Here is a 25,825-nt window from a genome sequence, read left to right on the forward strand (position 1 = left end):
CAAATAACAATATTAGTTAAAAAAACATAGACTCGCCACTAGAAGATATCTACCTACAAGATACATTGCCTAAAGAGACAGAAACCATGTGAATTATCTCAATAAATTTGTCCATCGGAGACTGTCTTGACACCTTACACGAAAACAATCATAACTCTTGACTCGAAACTCGGATTAATGAACCGTTTCAATTAATAGAAAGTAGACAAAGATACCTTTCCAAACATATAAGAATCACACTGAGATTCATCATATATCAACACCAGATCAATTTTAGTATTGACCGACATACAGTAAAGACTGTTCTGACACCTTGTACGAAAACTGTCCTAACTCTTCACTTGGAACTCGGATTAAAGAACTGTTTAAACTAAAAGAAAGTAGACGAACAGAACTTTCCAACCATATAAGAACCCCACCAAGATTCGTCATATATCAATACCAGATTCATGTTTAATCTAGACCGTAATATTGTCCTCTATAGATGCTTTATGGAATTCTAGACTCTCTCTTTTCCGGACCAATTTAATTAAATTAGACTCTCTCTTTTCCGGACCTTCTTTTGGGAGTCGACGAGCTCTCTCTCCTCACCTTTCCTCTTTAATTTCTAACCCTAACCGACATCATCTATCTTCTATCTCACACACTTTTATGATTTTATTACCTGTTTTTCTCTCTCAAATTAATTCAAGCCGGAATTAGCTCTCTCTTCTCTCACTTTTCTCCCTTGGTTGTTGCAACTCACACTCTCTCTCTCTTCCTTTTTGCGCTCATGTTTCCTCTCAATAATTCTTTTCTCCTTCATTCATTTTACTCTCAACTTTCCCTCAATAATCTCAATTTCTCCATCATTTTCTCCCATTTTCTTTCTCATATTTCCTCACTTGGAGAGCAATTAAAGGGCTATTATTTAGGTTTTTGAGGGTATTTTTCTTGCAAAACTTAAACAACTTGGAGGCATATAGAGCTATAATTTGAGTCTCTTTTGGTGATCCATTTCTTCTCTCGTATAACTATTTGATTGTAATAACAATGAATATGAGTCAAGAATCCATGTGTAGCTAATCCATTTATCTAGGTTTTTTATGAAACTTTGACCATGCTTGAATCGTGACCTTTCCATGTTAATGAATATATTTGATGTGCTTCAAATGTTGTATTTTTAATCTTCTAGAATTGATTCATGATCTTTTGCTTTACTATTTACGCTTCGAATTTGATGAGTTATTTGTAGATCGTTGTGTTTAATAGTTCATGTTTATAAGTTGATAGATAGTCATTGTAAGTTAGTTGTTTTACTATCTACGCTTCGGATTTGATGAGTTATCTTTAGATCATTGTCTTTAATAGTTCGTGCTTGATAGATAGTCATTCAAGTTAATGTGATTTGATTCAAGGAGTTTAATATGTTAGTTGTTTATTCGATTTACAAAAAGAAATTATTTTTCGAAATTTGGTACGAGAGGTTATCGAATCTTAAATTATGAGAAAAACTACAGAGTGGGAGAACTCTACTGGAACTTTCCAACCTGTCAGTGTTAGTCATAGACAAAATCTGATTATATCAACAAGACATTAATTTTATCAAAGGTAATAACCATACCTCGAGCAGATCGATGGATAGTGTTTTATCGCAGTCTCCCGCTTCTCTTGTTGGACAGAGTTGTCGCGGGGAAGACCCTTTGCAGATCAAAGTATCGTTGGTTAGCTTCTTAAGCACGCCTCTCCATTTTTTCTTGCTTCATACGACAGTTGCGGGGTGCATTTAATTAATTCCTAGATATTGTCGCAATTATGCTCGATTACCGAAAAGATCATTCCCCTAATCCCAATTCTCCAATTCTCGTAGCTTTATTTTCTTTGTGGCTTTAAATCTTCAGCATGTCCCCTGACATTCCAACACTTGATAACGTATACGATCGTTCCACGTATCCCACATTTCGTTACTTTATCTTCACGTGGCCCAAAATCTTTACCATGTCCTCTAACGCTCCAATAGTACGGACTATTTATTTCAGATGTTAAAGTCTATAAATAGCGTACAATATTATTCTTCCCATTTTTTAGTTTCGGAAAACTCCTTTCCAAAACTCTCTTTTGTTCCATGCAACGAACATCCAGCTTCAAGTTTTTCTGTTCTTAGTTTATGTCCGACGATTGTCTTCGCTCGGTTAGATATTGGTTATTTGGACAACCATCATATCCCCTATATGTTCGTTGTGGTCGATTTGTCTCTCGCCGAAGACATGTTCCTTGCCACGATTCTAAGCGTATTTCTGTCGCATCTAAAAGGTTTCACAGGAAGCAAATTATCAGCCTAATACGATCTGCCTAGACATCATCATCTTATTAATCCTAGATCGCCACCTTATCGTCCATAAACATCTTTTGTCAAACCTTCATTACCGACATCATCTTCATAGCCAATCGAGTTTCCTCCAACTGCTTCCTCTTCATCTATCAAGTTGTTAGCTTCAAGTGAGTCTTCCTCGGATATCTTTGTCGGTTCCCCTAAGACTTTTATCAATGTTATGTGCGTTGCTTCTTAGGCTCAGTGCCAATGGGATCCCCGCAGAGTTCTTACTGATGTAGATATAGTGATTTGCGAAGAAACCATTTCTTTAGCAACTTGAATTAGTCACCCCTAGTACAGATCAACGGATCTTCATAACTCCATATTAATGTATGGGCTTCTACGTGACTTTCTTTGAGCATGGTTGTGCCTCCATCGGCACTTTGTTTTCATTGCAGTGCTCAATCACTGTGGGCTCATGCCATGATGGTCGAAACGCAACGTTGTCGTCCTCATCATTGTCTATTATCGCCTCCGTGTTTGACCTAAACGAGTATCCTAATCTATACGTTCTCACCTCGCTTTACCAGATAAAGCTAGAAAATAAAAACTCTTTCTGGTACCACCTATCATCCAAGTGGCGTCTCTTCATCAATGTCAAGAAGTTGTTAAAAGAGTACGAAAGCATATTCTTCTCTGCTCACTACCACGTTCATTCTCAAACTCTGGTTTTCTTCCCAGATGTCTGCCACTTGATGTTCAAGCTCTACCTGAATTGTCTTCTCGCCCTTTTTCAGATGTTGTTGAAATACAATCCGGAATATGTATGCCACTGTTGACATCGAGTCTATTGTCAGATTAATTTAGATTGCGTTTCTTAGTGTTTTGTTTGGTGGGATCAATTACTGTGGAAATTCTTCACGTTAAGTAAAAGAACAAAGGTTGATGCTTCTGCTTGTCAACCATCTGTTGAAGATGCTCCTTGGGCTTAGAAAATGAAGAAACTTTTTATGAGGTCTGCTAGTGTCGGCCAAAACTCAGTTGAATTTAGTGCTCCCCTCCAGGGCTCTAGTAAGGCTATGCCTACTGGTAATCAGCTGATCAACTTCGTCTCTGCTGCATCTGTTTCTTCTCTCCTTTTTTTCCACATTCTTTCGGGGAATCAAGTTCCAATTAAACCTTTTGTTTTCACCCCTTTTCTTTACCAACTTAGTGTTTGATCACATATATATTCTAAATTTAATATGGACTGTTTTTTTTTATCAAGAGTCAATCAATACATAGAGTTACTTTTTTGGTTCTTGAATTCGCCCTTGTGTTATCTCTTATCCATGTTTATTTTGTGTCCGACTTTTTTTTATTTGACTAAGCTATCACAAATATGATATCTCTCAAAGACGGATCAAGATGTTTTCTAACATACTTCAGCTTTTAAATGGATCTAATGATCTTTATGAGTTCAGTATTTTGATATTTTCAATGAAGAAATTTGGTTCATAAAATTAGATACTTCAACAATTCAACCTAAAAAAGTATTTATGAATGCTCCACCTGACCCAACAGGTCTTATCTGACTTGATATTGTATCACCCAAGGATATGAGGAAGGATCATGTAAAAATTGACTTTATTGTGAGAGAATTGTTCTGTTAGTTGTTAAATGCATCGGTCCTCAAATTTGGGTGCTTCTAAAAGCACCGGGCCAAAAGGCTGTTAGCGGGTGTCCATTTCGTTGAGTCATGTCAATCACCATTCACCCGAGCTCTCTATAAGCACTGGTTTTTAACATGGGTGACGTCCACCTTCGTTTTCCTTCCATCTTCTTCTTCCAAAACAAAAGGAAACCTAATTCATTTTTCTTCCAAAACAAAATCCTAGAATGGAGTGCAACATTCTCCGGTGACGGCATCGACACCTACCGGCGGCCACTCTTTTATTCCAAATTACCAATTCGAGGGATTTGTTCATCATTCAACTGTGTTACGTATCCTTTATATCATATTTTCAAAAGAAGTTAAGGAGTCAACCATGGAAGAAGGGGGTTCGAAAATTTTGATTTCTACATCAGTTCCAACTCTTTCACCTATTTCCGGGGAAGGAGAAGTTTCTCATGATGTATACAACCATTCCCCGACCCTTTTTTTGATGTTTCAATACTTACTGTTGGTTTTTTGAAAAAAAAATCTCGGTTACGTGAACGGACTAAACCAATCCGAGGTGTTTCAGCCCAAAACGGATTGCCTTGTCCGTCCAGGTCTGAAAGGTCATGGACTAGGTAGTCTGGAGCCTCTCTCACACCTGGACAGATTACCTGAAATGGGCCCCGGACTCCGCAGTCCGTTCCATCCTGAATAATTATTTTTTTTAGGAGATTTTTATGTTTTTTCACCTTGTGACAGATTCTGGACCTTAATATTGCTCCTTTTAAAGATGAGTACCATGTCAAAGAAGAAAATCTACGTTCAAATAATGGGTGTCAATTTAGTATTGATGTTGGTGAGTATTTTTTGACTGAAGATGTTTTTCAAACTCGAGAGGAGTTAATCGCTTGGGCTAAAGAAATTGGGAGAAAGCATAAGTTTGTAGTATTGATCGGCAAATCAAGCAGTAGGAGAGGTGGAGGGAAACCCCAGTTAGAATTAGGTTGCGAAAGAAGTGGAGCATTCCGTTTACATGACAAGAAGGATTTGGTTCCAAAATTCCATCAACCACCCATAAAGAAAAGAAAATCGAGGCCAAAAAATGTGAATGTCCGTTCAAGCTCAAAGGAATACCAGGGGATAATGACACGTGGAAAGTGACAGATGTGTCTGGAATCTACAACCATGAGTTAGCTGAAAGTCTTCTAGGTCATGCATATGCGAATAGGTTGAAACCCTACGAAAAAACTGTTGTGAAATGTCTAATAGATATTGGTTCGAAACCATCCCAAATTCTTTCTCAAATTCGTGATTAATTCAAGGATAACACATCAACGCTGAAAACCATTTAAAATTCACGTGCAAACATACGTAGGGAAAACCAAGAAGGAAGGAGTCTTATGCAACAACTGATTGAGTTATTAGTGGAACACAATTACGTCTATAATTTTTCAAAGAACGAAGACATTGATGAGGTAACAAATCTATTTTGGGTACATCCTGATTCTATTCTGTTATTGAAGAGTTTCCATACCATGTTAATGTTCGATTGTATGTATAAAACCAATCGATTTTAAAATCCATTTCTTCAGATTGTCGGGGTAACTTCTATGTTGAAATCCTTCACCGCGGCGCTTATTTTTATGGATGGAGAAGCAACTAATCAGTACACATAGGCCCTAATCGTCTGAGGGCGTTGTTCCCTCCTAACTCAATGCGAAGTGTGTTTGTTACTGATCGTTAACTTGCAGTAATTAACGCCCTTGGTGAAGTCTTTCCACAAGCTCAAAGGTTACTATGTATTTTTCACATCGACAAGTGTGTGGTAGCAAATGTCGAAAGTCATTTCGAACAAGAACAATTCAATGCTTTTATGACAATGTTTCGAGGTATCATGTATGTTGAGGCCCGAACATGACTATAATGAGGCGGTGGAAACTTTTGTGAAGCTTTGGTCATACGAACATCATAAAGTTGTTAGTTATGTTCATAATACATGGTTGGGATTGAAAGAGCGATTTGTGACTGCCTGGACTAACGGGGTTATACACATGAGAAATACTACAAAAAATCGTGTGGAAGGTGCTCATTCCAAATTAAAGAGGCATTTATGTAACTCCGAAGGTAACTATGTTACGTGTTGGGAATCTATTCATATCATGACGGAAACAGATACAAGTGAAATTATAGCATCTTTTCAGCATAGTCGTACTAAAGTGAAGGAGGCCCATCAAACCAAGTTTATGAAAGAGCTACGTGGTTATGTCCCGCACGCTGCATTAGATCTTATGATAGATGAGATGGACCGTGCAAATGAGATTGACATTAATGTTCAAAATTCTGGACGTGTTCTAAGGTATGTCTATGGTCTCCTTAACTCATGAGACGGTATCTTTGATAAATCAAGATAAGGTATGTCCTAAAGACATCATTCACCCCCAGTGGTCCAAGCAATCTATTAACCCGACTCCGGAGACTTATAATGATCTCGCCACATCACATGAGATGGAGCACCTTTATTTGATGTGGGATAAATCTAGTGGTGCTCAGAGGTCCGCAATACTTGAGAAGTTGAGGGGACATTGCTTGTCCGGCCATGACAAACTTGTGTGAGCCATTGAAACCAAGAAAGACTAAAGGGGCTCGAAACAAAGAAGAATGAGCAAAAAAGAAAAAAAAACTGCAAAATCTACTAAGAGGAATCCATTTGCTTTCGAATATGCCAAGTGTGTTGATAAATATGTTCCCTCTCCTAGACAGTACCGAAAGTTAACAAAGCAACCAAATCCAATATTGACGGATACAAAGCCATGGTTCCGTTAGATATGCGTCAATTCTTGGATGACATTATAGGTGTGGCAGACGATGGTCATTGTGGGTTTCATGTCGTTGGTAAAGGAATTGGGGTTTCCATAGAAGATGGTTGGAAACAAGTTCGCGAAAATGTCATAGAAGAACTTCAGGTACGTCACGCACTCTACAAGGATATTTTTGGACAAAGAGATTACACTCGGACAGTAATTGCCGTGAACAACTTCAATTATACATGTGACGAGGATTGGTTCTACAATCACCCGTACACTAGTATAGTTGTTGCGACTCGCTATAATTGCAAATTAGTTAATTTGTCTTACTAATTTTCCACAACTTTCTTACCCTTAGTCAGTGGTTCTGAGGGTTATAAATTCGTATGCATTGGATAAAGTTGTCGTCACATTATGTGCGTTAAACTCGCAAGGGAAGCTATACTCCCTCGAATTGCATTGCAATGGGCTAGGTATGCATCAACATAGGCAATGGGTTGGCTTGAAATTGTTAGAGATAGAATCGAGAATGGAGAGAAATTTTACCCCAATGTTTCGAATGAGCCAAGTAGTGTGATAAATTTGGATGATGATTAAGGTGTATAGAAATACCAGGTTACCAACTTTTTGATTTAATATATGAATATATTTAGATGATGATTAATTGTCTGCGTTTTTTACCTTTTTTCAATTAATATTTTAAAAATAAAAATTAAAAAATACAAAAAATCTGCGACCCTAAGGACTGTACGAATCACCTGATCCATCTGGTCCTCTCATAGGTCACGAATCACTGTTAGAAAGTCACGGATCTCTGAATCCGTGTTTGGTGACACTCACGGATTCAGTGATCCGTGACCTTATAGAATGGACAATGGATCACATGATCTGTCACGGATCTCTGGATATGTGTTTGGTGTCCCACACAGATCCAGTGATCCGCGACCTGATCCGTCCGGTCCTTAGGGTCGCGAATTTTTGGTATTTTTCAAAAAAAAATTATATATTAATTAGAAAAAGTACGCTTTGGCGTTCCAATTATATTACTTCTAATTAATATATTAAAACTTGTTCAAAAAAGAGTAACTATGTTCAAACATCAATCAAAATGTACGATAACCATTTATACAAAACAAGTTCAAAAATAAGTGCTTCAACTTCATTGCCTTTGTGATTCCCGAGTTTTCTTCACCGTAGCTTTTCTGGACGATCTTCTTGGCTCGGGCTCTGGTTGAGATTAATGAGGACATTCTGGAAGCGGCATTTCAGTCCTCGCCTTAGTTAGGATTTCAAGCCCTAATCCAACATCAGACTCTTAGATTGAAGCAATGGCACGATCAATTCCATCTCTCTAATAAGAACAATAATGGATTACGACCAACTTATAGCTACAAACTCAAAAATAAAAAAAAATGATAAGTCGAATACTCACGTAGTACGATACTGAACCTAAGTACTGATCCGGTCCGTTGGATTTGTACTGAGTTGGGCATTGTACTAGCGGGTGAGATACTCTCTTCAACCAATCGTTATAATGAGCACTAGCCTCGCACGGAGCCAAAGTTACCTCCTTTGGTCTATCATGGATGTTTAGTAGGCGATCTCCCCAACGCCGCCAATAAGAAGCCGCATTATCAAAGTTTTTAGATCTTCATCCTTTGACACCTCTTCGATCGAATCGTTCTTTAAGGATGACTTCAACCAACCCAAGCTGCCTTAACACCCTATCAGGGTGATAGGGCTCGGCAATATCGTCCACCGCGATGCATCCGGTGTAAAATAAAAAAAATGATAAGTCGAATACTCAAAAATAAAAAAAAATGATAAGTCGAATACTCACGTAGTACAATACTGAACCTAAGTACTGATCCGGTCCGTTGGATTTGTACTGAGTTGGGCATTGTACTAGCGGGTGAGATACTCTCTTCAACCAATCGTTATAATGAGCACTAGCCTCGCACGGAGCCAAAGTTACCTCCTTTGGTCTATCATGGATGTTTAGTAGGCGATCTTGATGGGCCTAAAAAGTTTCCTAAATAGGTCACCACCCGCAAGTATACGGGCGTCAAGTAATAAATTCCGGTAAGACCGGTTCGTTCCTCAGAGACTAAGTGAAACCTATTCTAAGACTTGGAAGTAACTTGGTTTTTGGTTTTGATGAGGTTTTGGTAATAAAATAAAATAAATAAAATATTAAAATAAAATTACGGAAAGAAAATAATTACAAATGATACAAGGAACTCAAATGGGGGAGAGCCTAGGGTTTTCTGAATCCGTCTTCCTAACAATTCTAACGACAAATTAATTTTGGTCTGATTAGATAGTTCTTTATATAACTCAGGTTTTTAGTCCATGAACGGTCTAAAAACCCGGAAGATTTTATCGTTAAAATAATAAAAACTTTAATAAATTTATCGAGAATATAATTATTATGACTTCATCTAAAACCCTAGATAGGTAAGATTAGTTACTCATAGGCATTATATAAAAGAAATTGGAAAATAAAATAAAGAGAGGGAGAAGAAAGCTTAACTTTTTCACTATTTCAGAACCAAACAGGGCCTTATGGAAAGATTTTCCTTCTGTTTTCCCAAAATTCTGCCAAACGCACCCTCTGGGAAAACGATTTTCTCGTCTTCCCGGAAATATTTTCCCTGTGGGAAAATCATTTTCCCACGGATTTTCTCATCTTCTCCAACTCTCTTTCTCTCTCTAACTTTCTGTTTCTTTTCTCTTAACCTCTTTCTCTCACTAAAATCTCTGTTAATCTCTCTCTCTCACTAAAAGAGATACACAAAAATTAAAAGAACGAAAGAATTGAGATGACTCTCTGTTTTTATTTCAAACAGAATCTTCCTGTCTCTCTCTCTACAATCTCTCTTTCTCTCTGTAACTTCTCTTTCTTCTCACAAAAAAATACAGAAATACAAAGAAAAGAAAAGAACAAAAGTGGATGATGATGATGATAATAAAATGATGAACTTTCACCCTCTCTCTCTCTCTAATATTTCTCTTTGGTTGAGCTAAGAGAGGTTCCCCCAAAACCGAGATAATTGTGAAGACAAATCCTCTCTGTTTTTAAAGAGAGCAAAACAACAATCCCAAATCTTCTCTCTAATTCGAATTTTGATTCTTTCCTTCTTCAGCTCATACCTTCCGGTTCTTGTTCCCTCTCTCTTTAGAATCTTTAATATTGAAAATCTTCTCTTTAAATGGAGCAAGAGAGATACAATATTTTTCTCTCTCTACTGTAAAAGACCAGACAACTTTGTCCTTCTCGGTTTCTCTCTTAATGTGGAAAATCTCCAGCTATGTTTCAGCCGAGTGAAGCATAAAAAATATCAATCTAGCCGGCCCTCTCTCTCTAGAAATATGATCAGCAATCTAACCGAATCCTTCTCTTTCTATTCTCAATAAATCTCTTCTCAAATTTCCTTCAATCTTTCCCTTTAAAACTTCAGCCGAATCTCTCTCTCAATTTTCATTTTATAACTCCTTAAATCTGTAGTGTTGTAACCCCATTGAAAGAGAAAGATAAGATTGTTGTTACCTTCTTTGTGAAGTTTCCATCTCTCTAAAACCGAGAGATTGAGAAAGCTGGATAGATATATCGAAGACTCTTTCCATCTCTCTGTTATAGTTTCTAATTTTGAAGATGGAATGAGATGATAAGGGAAAGAGACGTTAAGTGCCAGCCTTTTATGTGTTGACTGAAAAGAGATTTGATACGGTGCTTTGCGGACTTGTCTAGTACGTTACAAAGCAAGCCAAGACAAAGCCACGTGTGTGTATAGCACTTCAGCCGTTAGATGCCCTCTGTACACGGTGATATATTGTGGCAGCTTACATGGAATCAACAACTCTCAAAAATCCCAACGTACACCAGCCTTGTGACAGAACACAGCCCACACATGGTTAAATCTGTACACATGTATTTAGTTGATTTGGTCAACTGTGTTTGACTCCACTTTGACTTGAGCTAATTTTCTCATCTCGACTCCGATTCGACTCCTGTTTTCGCCATTGGGTTCGTCCTGGACTCTACTTTCCATCGAATCATTAATATTAGCCAAAATTACCAGAATACAGAAATGACCAAAATGCCCTGAATGTGTCTTTCGCCCACTTTTACTATTTTTCACACCGAACTCCGTAAAAGACACCTGAACAAGAGAAAACACACAATTCATCAGAGTAACTGCTCGAACTGGACTAAATAACCCGAGTTAAGAGATTCAGATGGGACATTTTCATGTCTCATCAAAACATCCTCAAACTTAGATTTTGCTAGTCCTCGAGCAAAACAGAGAAATAAAACTAAGCCCAGTTCACCACTTTCGTAGGGACTCACGATTGCACTTAGCACGTGCAACAAGCCGTTAAACCTCCAAGTTGCCCTGGAGGACGAGTTTTGTCTCGTGAGGGTTTCCAGTGAATATACCCACAAAATTCAAAAATTTCAAAAATGCAGAAGGGTCTAAATATGATATGGACTAAAAATGTTTATCCGGTAAGTTTTCGAAAGTTAATAGAAATGAAATCCGAGTCACTCAAACCATACAAATGCTAAAAATCTTTTCACTAGTAATCAAGACCCAAAGTGCACATGACTAGCCAATATGAGCATCGTTTCGGTTCAGAACAGACAAGACCTTGATTACCTTCTCAGTACATTTCGCCTCGACTGTTGCCTCACGGTCATACACTCAAAAATTAAAGTCACTCAGAAATGGCTCACTCAATGTGCGAGTATGAGTATGAACGAAAACTCAACACATTACAAAAGATGGACTAAATTTTTTGTAAACGACTGATCTAATAGAAAGGAAACAACCACTCATATGGAATGGGGAAGCTAACCTACTCTTCTCACCTGATCTACTATCTAACAGTGTTTCCTAGAGGTCAATATAAACTAATGATAATGTGAACCAGAACTCCTGAGAACTTGACGTCTTCAAATCTGCAAGAATTTCTTCAAAGGATAAACACTTAAACTAAACAAATATTTTTTTCTTTGATTTTTTTTTTTTTTTTTTTCTCTTTTTTTTTTTCCATAGGACTCATAATACAAAAAACACTTTCTTGGTACTACTCTTTCTTGGGTAAAATGCCTTATTCTCAGGGTTCTAAATGATGGATTTCTATCTTCCTCTAGTTGACACTGTTTTCAAGTTTCTCAGACTACAAGAGAAAGGTTTGCATTCCTGATGACATCCCTAGTGATTGTAAAATTTGAACTCAAGAGATCGAATGAGCTCTTTTAACATTACGAGGTTGAGTAGCTCTTCACTCTACTCGGAGTTAGCGCAGAAGAGATCACTCAAAACATCAAGAAAGGCTCAGAATCTCACATAGGTTAAGTCTCCACTAATGATCGATTAAGTTCTCTCAGAAAAGTCAACTCTTCACCTATCTAATACTCACATGGCTAGTGCACAGACAACCTCAAGACTCGAAATTCGTGAAACAACCTTAGTAAAAGCACAGTACAACCAACTAGACTCTATAACCATTAACAAACAAAAATATCTAGACTCACATTTTCAATCCAAAAATTAAAAAATTTTGAAAAATTTTGAACCCTTTTGAATTTTTGAAATAAGGACTTAGCAAAAAATTCATTCCCCTATCCCCAAACTTAAACCGAACATTGTCCTCAATGTTCTGAAGACTATGCAAAAAAATAACAGGGTGAAGGGAGAGATATTACCCGATTCAGCGTCCTCTGCATGGGTTGCCTCCCAGAAAGCGCTAAGTTTAACGTCTTCAGCCAGACGAAACAGATGACTTGAACAATAGAAAGAATTATACCTACTGGATTACAAATATGTGATTAACTGTAAACCAATAATCGATACATCTGTGGGTCCACCCAAAACACAAAGTTTTCAGTGAACGATAGTCTCACATTTTCGTAACTTGGTGATAGTGTAAGTGAGACTATCAAGATAGAAGGGCAATCCCCAAACTTAGACGACAATAAGGTCGTTAAGTTTGGTACTGCACCAGAGAGATCACAGACCGGATAGAATGGGTCTTCATATGGATGATCGACAGAGGGAGTGAGTGCTTCAAAATCTACACATGGTTTTGAGGGACAAAATGCAAAGTAATCTAGCGGAATATCAATGACACCCGGACTTAAACTAGGGTTCTCTAAAACAGGTACTTCGGGTTCCTTCAATGGAGAAACCCTATTATCAGACTCACAATCCCTAGAAGTCGAGTTAGATAGTCCTTCTATAATTTCTTTTATCATGTTATCATCGGTGTCCCTAAAGAATTCTAAATCTTCGCCTAAATCAGGCGAGTCAATCCTCTCATTTAGCAAATTGGTCAACAATGATTCATCATCCTCAGTTGAGTCAAACGACTTCAAGTTATCTTCGACTCTAGTGAACTCTTCATTATGGTCTGAATGGATCTCAAGTTCGGTACAATGAGAGGATATCTCTATATTGGGCTCCATCGTTTCTGAGACTTTAGTCTCAATAACGATGTTGTCGGGAGAACTGTACTCCTCTAAAATTGTATCCTCGTCATCATAGTACACATGACATTGTAGACCGTACTCTACATTCTCATGGTGATCTTCTTCTATAATACTAGTTGTTATTTCTTTTAGAGTTCTATCGGTATTGTCATTCTTTTCTTCTAAAGTCTGACAAAACTCGAAAGTACTCTTTTGAAGATCACTAACAGTTTGGGTCAATGAAGATGATCCTAAAGATGGAGAGTCAATAGATTCACCGTTATCCCATTGAGGTTGAGACACGTGTGGAGCAGAAGACTCTCCACAAATCCTCCTTAGCTCACTCATAGACTCTTCATGAACCTTTTTTAACATACTCATTTCTTCGGCCAACGAAGATGATCCTAAAGATGGAGAGTCAATAGATTCACCGTTATCCCATTGAGGTTGAGACACGTGTGGAGCAGAAGACTCTCCACAAATCCTCTTTAGCTCACTCATAGACTCTTCATGAACCTTCTTTAACATACTCATAGTTTCGGCCAACGAAGGTGATGCTGAAGATGAAGGATCAATAATTTCACCGTTATCCCATTGAGGTTGAGATACGTGTGAAGCATAAAATTCTTCGTTATAATGCATGTAAGAGTCATTAGTTTCAATGTTTTCCCATTGAGGTTGGGACACATTTGGAGCATAAGACTCTCTACTATAATGCATGTAAGATGATCTGTCAGGATATCTATAATATGGTTCATAACCTTCTTGAGGTTGGTAATAATCCCTACGACCATCATTATGCACATTGTCTCTAGGATGACTAATACTATTCTGCCCATTTGCTAAATACCACCATGGTAGATTTGAAAAACTCTCGTCCCTTCTGCCATTAGGTTGGGACCACGATCTATCCATTTCTCATCAATTTTTTTACACGAAAACCGAGGAAGCACTACGAAGATCCTAGAAGGAAAACAACCACAATCAAGCTGACTCAACCAAGCAACCTAAACAAAATCTAGACGACTGACAGGTTGGTCAATTTCACTTAAAAGTCTAGACAACTCCTATATTGTAACAAAGCCTGGACTATAATTGTTATGAGGGTTACTCCGTCAAAGTAATACGGTCAAACAATTCTTGGTGACAGCCAACGATGAACGTTGTGATAGCCGTCCAACCTTCGGTAGCGTTGCCTCTTCTCGAGGTGACCTTTTAAAGAATTGAGTGACACTTTCCTTTTAGGAATGCCCAAATAAAAATTAAGTCCCTGAATTGTTTCAAAGATCCTATGAGCTCGATACCTTAAGGCCAATGTCTAAACCAGATTTTAATTTAAGTGAGGTTTGGGATTCGCAACGTTGTTTCCTAAATGGGCAAGAGATCGGTGATGAAATCCGACTCCTATCTTGTAATGGGGTTTGTGCCCTTACTAAAGACGATTAAACTAAGCAGTTCGTCAAATCAATTAGGCACACAAAACACATACAAGGACCCACTTACAGGGGATTCGTGGGTGGTCAGAGAAATTACCTCCCGTTCAAGACGGGCGATGACCTTTGATGACGACCCGGGCCACTCTTCCCTTAAGTGTCCGAACCCGAGGCTTCGTTTGATTTTCGGTTACAATTTACAAGCCCTCTAATTTAGGGTCAAAACTTTAATCCAAAAAATAAAATTAAGAAAGTCTAAAGTCTCTCTCTCACCAAAAATAAAATAAAAAAAGTAAAACTGTAAATTTCTTCTTTTCGACTCCTCCTCCTTGCTTGCGCCTTCTCTTTCGCTCCTTAATGCCCTACATACCAAAAATAGAGAAGCAAGTCAAAGTGGCCAAAAATAAAAACTTACCAAAAATAAAAACTTCCAAGATTAGAACAAATTTAAAACTAGTCCCCGGCAGCGGCGCCAAAAACTTGATGGGCCTAAAAAGTTTCCTAAATAGGTCACCACCCGCAAGTATACGGGCGTCAAGTAATAAATTCCGGTAAGACCGGTTCGTTCCTCAGAGACTAAGTGAAACCTATTCTAAGACTTGGAAGTAACTTGGTTTTTGGTTTTGATGAGGTTTTGGTAATAAAATAAAATAAATAAAATATTAAAATAAAATTACGGAAAGAAAATAATTACAAATGATACAAGGAACTCAAATGGGGGAGAGCCTAGGGTTTTCTGAATCCGTCTTCCTAACAATTCTAACGACAAATTAATTTTGGTCTGATTAGATAGTTCTTTATATAACTCAGGTTTTTAGTCCATGAACGGTCTAAAAACCCGGAAGATTTTATCGTTAAAATAATAAAAACTTTAATAAATTTATCGAGAATATAATTATTATGACTTCATCTAAAACCCTAGATAGGTAAGATTAGTTACTCATAGGCATTATATAAAAGAAATTGGAAAATAAAATAAAGAGAGGGAGAAGAAAGCTTAACTTTTTCACTATTTCAGAACCAAACAGGGCCTTAGGGAAAGATTTTCCTTCTGTTTTCCCAAAATTCTGCCAAACGCACCCTCTGGGAAAACGATTTTCTCGTCTTCCCGGAAATATTTTCCCTGTGGGAAAATCATTTTCCCACGGATTTTCTCATCTTCTCCAACTCTCTTTCTCTCTCTAACTTTCTGTTTCTTTTCTCTTAACCTCTTTCTCTCACTAAAATCTCTGTTAATCTCTCTCTCACTAAAAGAGATACACAAAAATTAAAAGAACGAAAGAATTGAGATGACTCTCTGTTTTTATTTCAAACAGAATCTTCCTGTCTCTCTCTCTACAATCTCTCTTTCTCTCTGTAACTTCTCTTTCTTCTCACAAAAAAATACAGAAATACAAAGAAAAGAAAAGAACAAAAGTGGATGATGATGATGATAATAAAATGATGAACTTTCACCCTCTCTCTCTCTCTAATATTTCTCTTTGGTTGAGCTAAGAGAGGTTCCCCCAAAACCGAGATAATTGTGAAGACAAATCCTCTCTGTTTTTAAAGAGAGCAAAACAACAGTCCCAAATCTTCTCTCTAATTCGAATTTTGATTCTTTCCTTCTTCAGCTCATACCTTCCGGTTCTTGTTCCCTCTCTCTTTAGAATCTTTAATATTGAAAATCTTCTCTTTAAATGGAGCAAGAGAGATACAATATTTTTCTCTCTCTACTGTAAAAGACCAGACAACTTTGTCCTTCTCGGTTTCTCTCTTAATGTGGAAAATCTCCAGCTATGTTTCAGCCGAGTGAAGCATAAAAAATATCAATCTAGCCGGCCCTCTCTCTCTAGAAATATGATCAGCAATCTAACCGAATCCTTCTCTTTCTATTCTCAATAAATCTCTTCTCAAATTTCCTTCAATCTTTCCCTTTAAAACTTCAGCCGAATCTCTCTCTCAATTTTCATTTTATAACTCCTTAAATCTGTAGTGTTGTAACCCCATTGAAAGAGAAAGATAAGATTGTTGTTACCTTCTTTGTGAAGTTTCCATCTCTCTAAAACCGAGAGATTGAGAAAGCTGGATAGATATATCGAAGACTCTTTCCATCTCTCTGTTATAGTTTCTAATTTTGAAGATGGAATGAGATGATAAGGGAAAGAGACGTTAAGTGCCAGCCTTTTATGTGTTGACTGAAAAGAGATTTGATACGGTGCTTTGCGGACTTGTCTAGTACGTTACAAAGCAAGCCAAGACAAAGCCACGTGTGTGTATAGCACTTCAGTCGTTAGATGCCCTCTGTACACGGTGATATATTGTGGCAGCTTACATGGAATCAACAACTCTCAAAAATCCCAACGTACACCAGCCTTGTGACAGAACACAGCCCACACATGGTTAAATCTGTACACATGTATTTAGTTGATTTGGTCAACTGTGTTTGACTCCACTTTGACTTGAGCTAATTTTCTCATCTCGACTCCGATTCGACTCCTGTTTTCGCCATTGGGTTCGTCCTGGACTCTACTTTCCATCGAATCATTAATATTAGCCAAAATTACCAGAATACAGAAATGACCAAAATGCCCTGAATGTGTCTTTCGCCCACTTTTACTATTTTTCACACCGAACTCCGTAAAAGACACCTGAACAAGAGAAAACACACAATTCATCAGAGTAACTGCTCGAACTGGACTAAATAACCCGAGTTAAGAGATTCAGATGGGACATTTTCATGTCTCATCAGATCTCCCCAACGCCGCCAATAAGAAGCCGCATTATCAAAGTTTTTAGATCTTCGTCCTTTGACACCTCTTCGATCGAATCGTTCTTTAAGGATGACTTCAACCAACCCAAGCTGCCTTAACACCCTATCAGGGTGATAGGGCTCGGCAATATCGTCCACCGCGATGCATCCGGTGTAAAACGAGTACTCCTGAAGTGGTAGTGAAACATCAGACAATAAGGGACGGTATGGGTCCCAAATGATATACACCTTTAACAAATAACAAGACAACATTCACAATTATATTAGAGAACACACGAAAAATAAATAAAGTACTTACATTTTTCTCGGTTAAACCGTCCAATTGTTCACGGGTGCTTCCTAGAGGACATGCCTTGTTGCCTTTCATGATGTGTTACTTTCATCTATACATCTAAGTGATGTTAGATGTAGGAACATATCTTAGGTTGGGAACAGACACCCCAAGATTGAAGTGTTCATCGATCCACGCCTACCAATTTAAAGTTAAATACAAAATTGTTATTCGTTACTCTAATACAATAAATAAATAAATAATTGAGAAAAAAATGTATAAAAATTTACCTAAAATAAAGTAAGGTAACCAGTCAATTGATTTCCTCCCTTCGAAGCAAAACTAAACTGTCTATAAAGATAGGCAAGCACCGCAGTTCCCCACGAGTAGGTCGGGATATCATCTAAGTTCTTCAGATAATGTAGATAGATAATGGGAACCTTAGTTGCACTCTTATTAGCAAAAAGAGTATAACCAAAAAGATGCAAGAGGTATGCTTGTGTAGTAGCATCTTTGACAAGGTCGGTGTCACCTTCTAACACCTCATTGCATTGTTCCCTCAACCACTTAAGCTCCACATAATTAGATTTAATTAACCTAATCTTAAATAACGGGAGACTAGTAATACGTCTGACTCTTTTGTACCATCGTCATCATCATCGTCATCATTATCATCATCATCATCATGAGCATCATTGTCTATGGCCTTGGATAGAACAACGGGCCGACATTCAATTGGAATACCACATATGCGACACACGTCCTCTAACGTGATTGTCATCTCCCCGAATGGCATGTGGAAAGTATTTGTGTCCTCGTACCACCGCTCTGTAAATGTCGAGAGTAGAACCCGATCTAAATTGACGTATGAGTATTTGACAATGTGGGTCAATCCTGCCTTCCGAACTCTCTCTTGAACACTTTGACACTCAGTTTGCAGGTCCCACCCATTCTTCTTCTCCAAAAGAGAACCCCCAACAACGGCAAAGGCATGGTTTTGTAACTTCAGCACTGGCCTCTCCTGAAAACAACAAGAAAATATTTTAGATTGATGATTAACAAAATTTTTATATTCACAGAAATTAGAACATAATATTTGTTTACCGGTTTGTTCCAAATCGTGAAACCACATGTTTCTTGAAATACGGTAGCAGTGTATAATCTGTGGCAGCTCCAGAATACAAGTCCGAGAGTAATAATGACCCCCTACTTCTGTTTCTGTTGTCGAAACAGGAGGCTCTTCCTCTAAAGTTTAATTCTCATCTCTTTTTCTTCGTTGTTGCTTACGACCTCTTTCACACGCAGTTGGAGGAACACGTGATGTCATAATAAAGACATCATATAATGAAGATTAGAGTGAGTGGAATTCTTCACTTAGAAAAAAAAAAAGAATAAGTCGCGGACTGGGTCATCCGTGACGGACTGAAAGGTCACCGACAGGGTAATCCGTGGCTTCTCAGTCCGTCATGGATTACCCTATCCGTCACGGACTGGGAAGGTAGTCCGTTTCGGCCTTAAAGGTCAAGGATAGGGTAGTCCGTGACCAAGAAGGTGGGGACGGACTGGACCAGTCCTTCCGAGTCGTTCGAACAACCATGAACAATCATTAGGGTAGACTCATAGGACATCAAATCCTCACATAAAAGGCTTTAAATATGTTCGAAATTATAGAATAAAGCATTCTAAACATGTTGCAAGATATTATTGACGTCCCCAATCAATCAAACAACAAATTAGTTCAAAAAAATCATAAAAGTTTGGGGTTTTTGAACCAAACCTTAAAGGAGCGAATGAGCTTGATTTCTACTTCGTCTTCACCAAATGATTATTGATTCTAACACTTAGAGAGTGAAAGGACTGATTGAGAGCAAAATTCGAGAGAGATTCGTGAGATTATGAGCAATTTGGTGAGGAGATTCGGCTCTTTCCCAAAGCTTAGAGAGAGGAAATCTCAGTTTGTTGTCTGGTTGAGAAACGGATGGAGGCGTTAGGGTTAACTCTGGACCGGTGCTTACACATTTGTATGGTCCTAATAGAGAAAATAATTGTTGGGCTGATGCTAATAAAGTCGCCCGCTAACAGCCTTTTCGCCCGGTGCTTTTAGAAGCGCCCCTAAAATTTTCTTACCAAAATGTTATTTGGTTCCCATATTAGTTCTACCTTATGGCAATTTTTAGGACAAAGATGCCCTTTCACTTGATAAAAGTTGAAATCCACATTTTAGATAGGATGCAGTTTTCCTTCAACAAAAAAAAAAGATAGGATGCAGTTTTGGAGCACCCAAAATAATCTTCCTGACGACCTGACATAAAGTTTGCCCGCTTATCTTCATTTTAAAAAGTTCGCCCCCCCTAATCCTCATTTCCACCTTACCTCCACCACAACTTCTCTCTCTCTTTTTCCCTCTCCCGATTTCTTCCTCTCCATACCTTTTTTTTTTATGAAGTATTCCTCTCCATACCTTTCTCCTTTTTTTTTCTCTATAAAGGACCAAGACCAAGGGGACTTAAAAACCAAGTCAAGATAACAATCGGATGGGAGTTTTTTGAGGAGAGAGAAGCTTCACGGTGACGTAAGCCCTTCTCCCCTTTCCACTCTTAACCTAGACGAATCAATCTTCCAAACCCTAATCCCTACTCCATCTCTACTCAGATACCATCTTGGAATGCTCGTTTGAATCTTCTCTTGATTTTCGGCAGAGGATAATCATACTCCTCAACCCGGTGATTAGCTTTACCCCCAATCAACTCCGGCACAACTTCCCGCACCGGTATTATAACCTGCATGCAGCGAAACTAATCTCAAGAAGGAATCAACTACATTGGTGGAGCATCAGATCGAGGTATTATTCAAGGCAGGCTCGCAGCTCGCCCGAGATGAACCCTTTCACGCTAAAGATTGCATTAATGGTACGTCATCCCTAAAATCCTTTCGTCTTCTTTGTCTTTACTGCTCTCTCTCTTAATCCCTCCTTATTTCTGTTGTTGGGTTCTTTGTCGTTTCGATTTTCTTGGTTCTCGGCTTTTCTCTCTCTGTTTTCTGCGTATTAGTAGTCTCTCTCTGGTATGTCAATCGTCTTGTCCGACGAGTAGACTAGTCGGGTGGTTGGCTCCAACCAATCCCTGAGCATGCATGGCGATCATTGTCTGGTTCTTCTTTTCCTTGGCTCTTCCACGTCCTCTCTATTTAAGCCTTAAAAAGCTTCTCTTCCAAACCATCTTCATTTGCTTCTTATCCTTCTCCGTTTCATCCTCCCCCAACAAACCTACCCTCCTGCTTCCTTTCTTATCTTTCATGGCAACCCACTTCGCAATCTCTCCCAGAGGCCACCTATCACTTCGATACCAAAAACCTTCCACAAACCATGAACTTCAATCCATCACTCAGGGATTTGTAGCAAGGTGGTGCTGCCCTGAAGAAGCCTCCCTTGCTCAAATCAAGAGAATGTTATACCCCCTCACTGTTTCTTTAGGGATTGCTTTTACTCTCCGGTGGATGGACCTGTCAAAACTTTCCTTATCAAACCCAATAGTCTCTTCGTCCTCAATGCCCTCAATTTTGGTCGGCCATGGATCATGAGGGGAAGGCTTTTGGTCCTTAAACAGGTGGACTTTCCACTTACTGAAGGTGTTGACGATTTGTTTTTCGAGCCGATGTGGTGTACTCTGTACAAACTACCACTGGCTATTCAAAACAAGGAGGATCTCGATGTCATATTCGAACGTATGGGAAAAATCATAGAGATCAAACCAAGGAGTCTCGGTTTCATTAACAACAAAGTAATCAAGGTTCATTTCCTTTACGATGTTCGTACTCCTCTTCTAGCTGTCATCAATCTTCTTTTTGTTGATAAGGAGTGTAACATTAATATCAGTTATCAAAAGTTCCCGGGTGCAATTTGCCATTCATGTAGAATCATTGAGCATCCATTAGGCCACTGTCCTGATCAAGCACCAGAAGCCCCCTCTGATGAGGATGATGATTTAAGCTACGAACCGATGGAGGATATTGAGGATGTTCCCCATAATCATCTTCCTGAAGAACCAGTTCTTAGGGCACCACCACCATCCCCAGTGCAACCCCACAACCATGCAAATCTGCGGATCTCTACCACCGGCAAAAGAGTTCGAACCAGCTCCTCGCACTTGTCGATCAGTTCCTCTGACGAGTCCCTTGAATCCCCTCATCTTCGTGCACGGTTGGTGGACAACTATGAAGCTCGTCAACTCCTGGAAGAGTCCAATATTCTTTACCAAAGCCTAGACATTATCACCTCTCAGGGTGCGGAGGGCGCCTCTATACCACCTGCCTAGTCTACTTAGTAGTTTGTTTCTTTTGGGTCCTTCTGTTTGTGGCTTGTGTTTTGTTTTTCTTGCTGCAGGTTTCTTGGTAGTTAGCTTCTTAGCTTAGTGTTTTGTGCCCTGGTACAATCGCAAGAGAAGTAGTCCCCTAGGGTTGATAGTGTGGTGGCTCTGTCCCCACCTTTTGTGTTCTCTTGCTTAGTGTACCAGGACTGGTCTTGTCTTGGGCTTGTGTGGCCTTCGTTGGCTGTGTCTGTTTTTTTGGGTTGTTCTTAGTACTTTATTTGGTGTTTGTTTTAATGGTGGTGCTTTCAGATTTTCTCTTCTTTTTAGTTGTTGTGCCTTTAGTTGTATTCTTGGTTGTGGGCCTGGGGTGGAGCAATTCCTTAGTCTTTCCGTCCCTAGCTGGATGGATCCCCTTCGGACAGACCCATCGAGAGACCTGCCTCGTTTTCTGGGGCCGACCCCTATCTCTACTTCTATTGACACCTCCCCTATTGACCCCATCTCTATCTTGGCTTGGAACGTTCGGGGGTGTGGAAACTTTCTTAACCGTAAACACCTCTGGACTCTGGTCAAGGAGCATACGCCTGATTTGATTTTTCTCTCTGAGACAAAATGCATGAACATAAATATCGATAGGCTTCTCAACCTTCATAAAAGTTACAAAAAGGTCACTGTTGAACCGATCAACAAAGGAGGTGGTCTGGCTCTTTTCTGGAACCCGGACATTGACCTTAAAGTGCTTCATGTTGACCAGCATATGATCCACGCGACCTTTACCTTAGCTGGGTCCGGTGAGGACTTGCTGCTGACTTGTTTTTATGGGTGCCCCTACAACAAAGAGAAACTTAAGCCATGGGAGACTATCCAGTCCTTTTCCCTTTTCCCCGAGCTCGAACACTCCGTGGTTGGTTATAGGAGACCTGAACACGATCATGTATCCGAGATGGGGCTCCCAGACCCCTCCCTAAATATGCCAAGCAGATTGTTTCTTTTATCCATGAGATGGGGCTTCATGACTTAGGATTTAGTGGATCACCTTTCACCTGGTCCAATCGTCAATTTCATGGTAACTTGATCCAAGAACGTCTCGACAGAGCCTTATCCAATTTGCCTTGGCTTTCCTCCTTTCCTCATTCCAGAATCAGACACCTCCAGGGGGTGGGTTCGGATCATCTTCCTATTTTGCTCTCTACCAACCCCCCCCCCTCTTCTTTGGGTGCCAAACCGTTTAAATTCATTAGAACCTGGATGTCTCACCCGGATTGCAAAAACTTTATCCTAGATAACTGGATCGCGAACTCATATCTCATCCAACATAAACTCAATCATCTGGCTATCAAGCTGTCCCAATGGAACAAGAAAGTCTTTGGTCATGTCGAGCAAAAAATAAAAAATCTTACGGCTTTAATCCAATCCACGCAAAATCCTGACACCTTGCTTAATCTCACGTCCCAGTTGGAAGAGGTTTATAATCTTCAAGAGAGTATCTGGAAGAAAAATCCAGGGTGGCTCATGTCCAGCTGGGTGACAGGAATACTAAATTCTTTCATGCCAAGGCAATTACCAGAAATCAGAAAAACCACATCTCGTCGATTAAAAGAGACGACAACTCCTGGTGTTCTGACACCTCTGAAATATCCCATATCTTCACTTTCACTTTACGTAATATCTCCTCTTCCACTTCCCCAGTTTCCCCGCGCATCATTAAAAACCTGTTCAAAACCCAGATTTCTGATTCTCAAAATACCATTCTCACTGCTGTCCCCAACGATGATGAAATTCGCACGGCCACTTTCTCCCTTAAACCTGAGGCCGCTCCCGGGCCGGACGGATATCCCCCGTTCTTTTACCAATCTAACTGGGAGACGGTGAAACCAGACATTATCCAGATGGTGAGTTCCTTCTTTCAATCCTCCCTTCTTCCCCCCTCCACTAATCACACTCATATCTGTCTGATTCCCAAATCCAAGTCCCCTCAATCCACTGCTGACTTCAGACCGATTAGTCTGCTTAACACCACGTACAAAATTATTACCAAAATCCTGGCTAATCGTCTTAAAACTACTCTGCTGGATATTATTTCACCTTTTCAAGCTGCTTATGTTCCGGGTCGTCAAATAACTGACAATATTATCATTAGCCAGGAAATATCTCACTCTTTCAAAAATAAGCGTGGCTCTAAAAGCTTCTTTTGGTTTAAAACTTGATATGTCTAAAGCTTTTGATCGGGTGGAATGGCCTTACCTAGAAGGCATCATGGTTAGTCTAGGTTATGATAACCATTAGATCAAGCTGATTCATTCATGTATCTCTTCTTCTTCGATGGTTGTGCTTATCAACGGAAGACCAGGCCCTTCCTTTAATGTCTCTAGAGGTTTAAGACAAGGAGACCCCCTATCTCCGTTCCTTTTCGCTTTAGCCATGGAAGGCCTGAGTCGTTTGCTTGACTCCCCTAATAGCCCTCACAAATTCACCGACTTCTCTATTCCTCGTTCCTCCTTCTCTATTAACCATTTGTTGTTTGCCGATGACTGTATCATATTTGGTCGGAACACTCTTGATAACATCACCAATCTCATCAACATTCTTACTTTATTTAGGTCGGAATCGGGCTAAATCATTAACTATAACAAATCCACCATTTTCTTCTCCAAAAACACTCACCCCAAGTTCAAACGTTTGATCACCAAATCCCTCAAAGTGCACCAGGCTTCTTCTCTTGACAAGTATCTGGGTACGAAACTTTTCATTTGAGCTAAGAAAAATTAGGCTTTTGAGTCGCTAATTGACCAAATTCAGAATAAACTCTCTAAGTGGCAGTCAAATCTTCTCTCACAAGCGGGCCGCACCGTAGTCATATCAACTATTACCGCGGCGGTTCCCCGATACCAGATGCAATGATTTGCCATTCCGAAGGGCATTAGCAACCGCATAGAGACCATTCAACGGTCATTCTGGTGGGGAAAAACTAAATCCATTCACACCATCAACTAGGATGCTATTTGTCGTCCACGAAAGTTCGGAGGTCTTGGTCTTCGAAATCCTCTCCTTGATAATGAAGCTTTTCTATGTAAACTGGGTTGGCGTCTTCTTAAATTCCCTGACGCGCCCTGGGCTCAACTGCTCAAAGCCAAATATTTCCCGAAATCGGCCAAACCCACTTCGCCTAAACAAAACCACTCATGGGTCTGGAAATCGCTGGCTGCTCCTATCGGCAAAACCAACAATCTTATCTTTTGGGATGTCAACAAGGGCACTAAAATAAACATTTGGGATGACTTCTGGATCCCTAACCATAAACCACCTATACATAATTTGAATAATTCCCTTCAATACGGTGGACCATTTGATTTTAAACAATTCCTGGAACACGGATCTGCTTCAGATATACTTTAATGAGGAGGTTAGCAAGGCTATCCTTAGTATCAACCTTCACCCGTCGGCGAAGGACGCAATGGTATGGTCTCTGACCAAATCGGGCAATTTCACTATTAAATCTATGTACAGGTTTTTGAGTAATGACACTCGTGATTCTGATACTATTAACTGGCATTTTATCTGGAATATTAGAACCATCTCGAGGATTAAACTTTTCCTCTGGAAGTGCTGCACTAACTGTCACCCTGTTAAAGACAAAATTGGTAAATACATCGGAAACAGTTATCGATGTGCGTTCTGCGAGGATCGGGAAACTTTGTCTCATGTGTTACTTCATTGCAACTTTGCGAGAGCCATTTGGCTTCATTTCAACATTAGAACCGATAGCTTTACTTCGGTGATGGAGTGGATTATGCTTTGGCATACTGTGGATGAAACAACTATGGCGTTCCTGTCCAAAATAATGTGGTTTA

The sequence above is a fragment of the Eschscholzia californica genome, unplaced genomic scaffold (assembly GCF_041429995.1).
Source record: "Eschscholzia californica isolate CP2 unplaced genomic scaffold, dmEscCali1.0.p SCAF_3, whole genome shotgun sequence".
Lineage (NCBI taxonomy): Eukaryota > Viridiplantae > Streptophyta > Magnoliopsida > Ranunculales > Papaveraceae > Eschscholzia > Eschscholzia californica.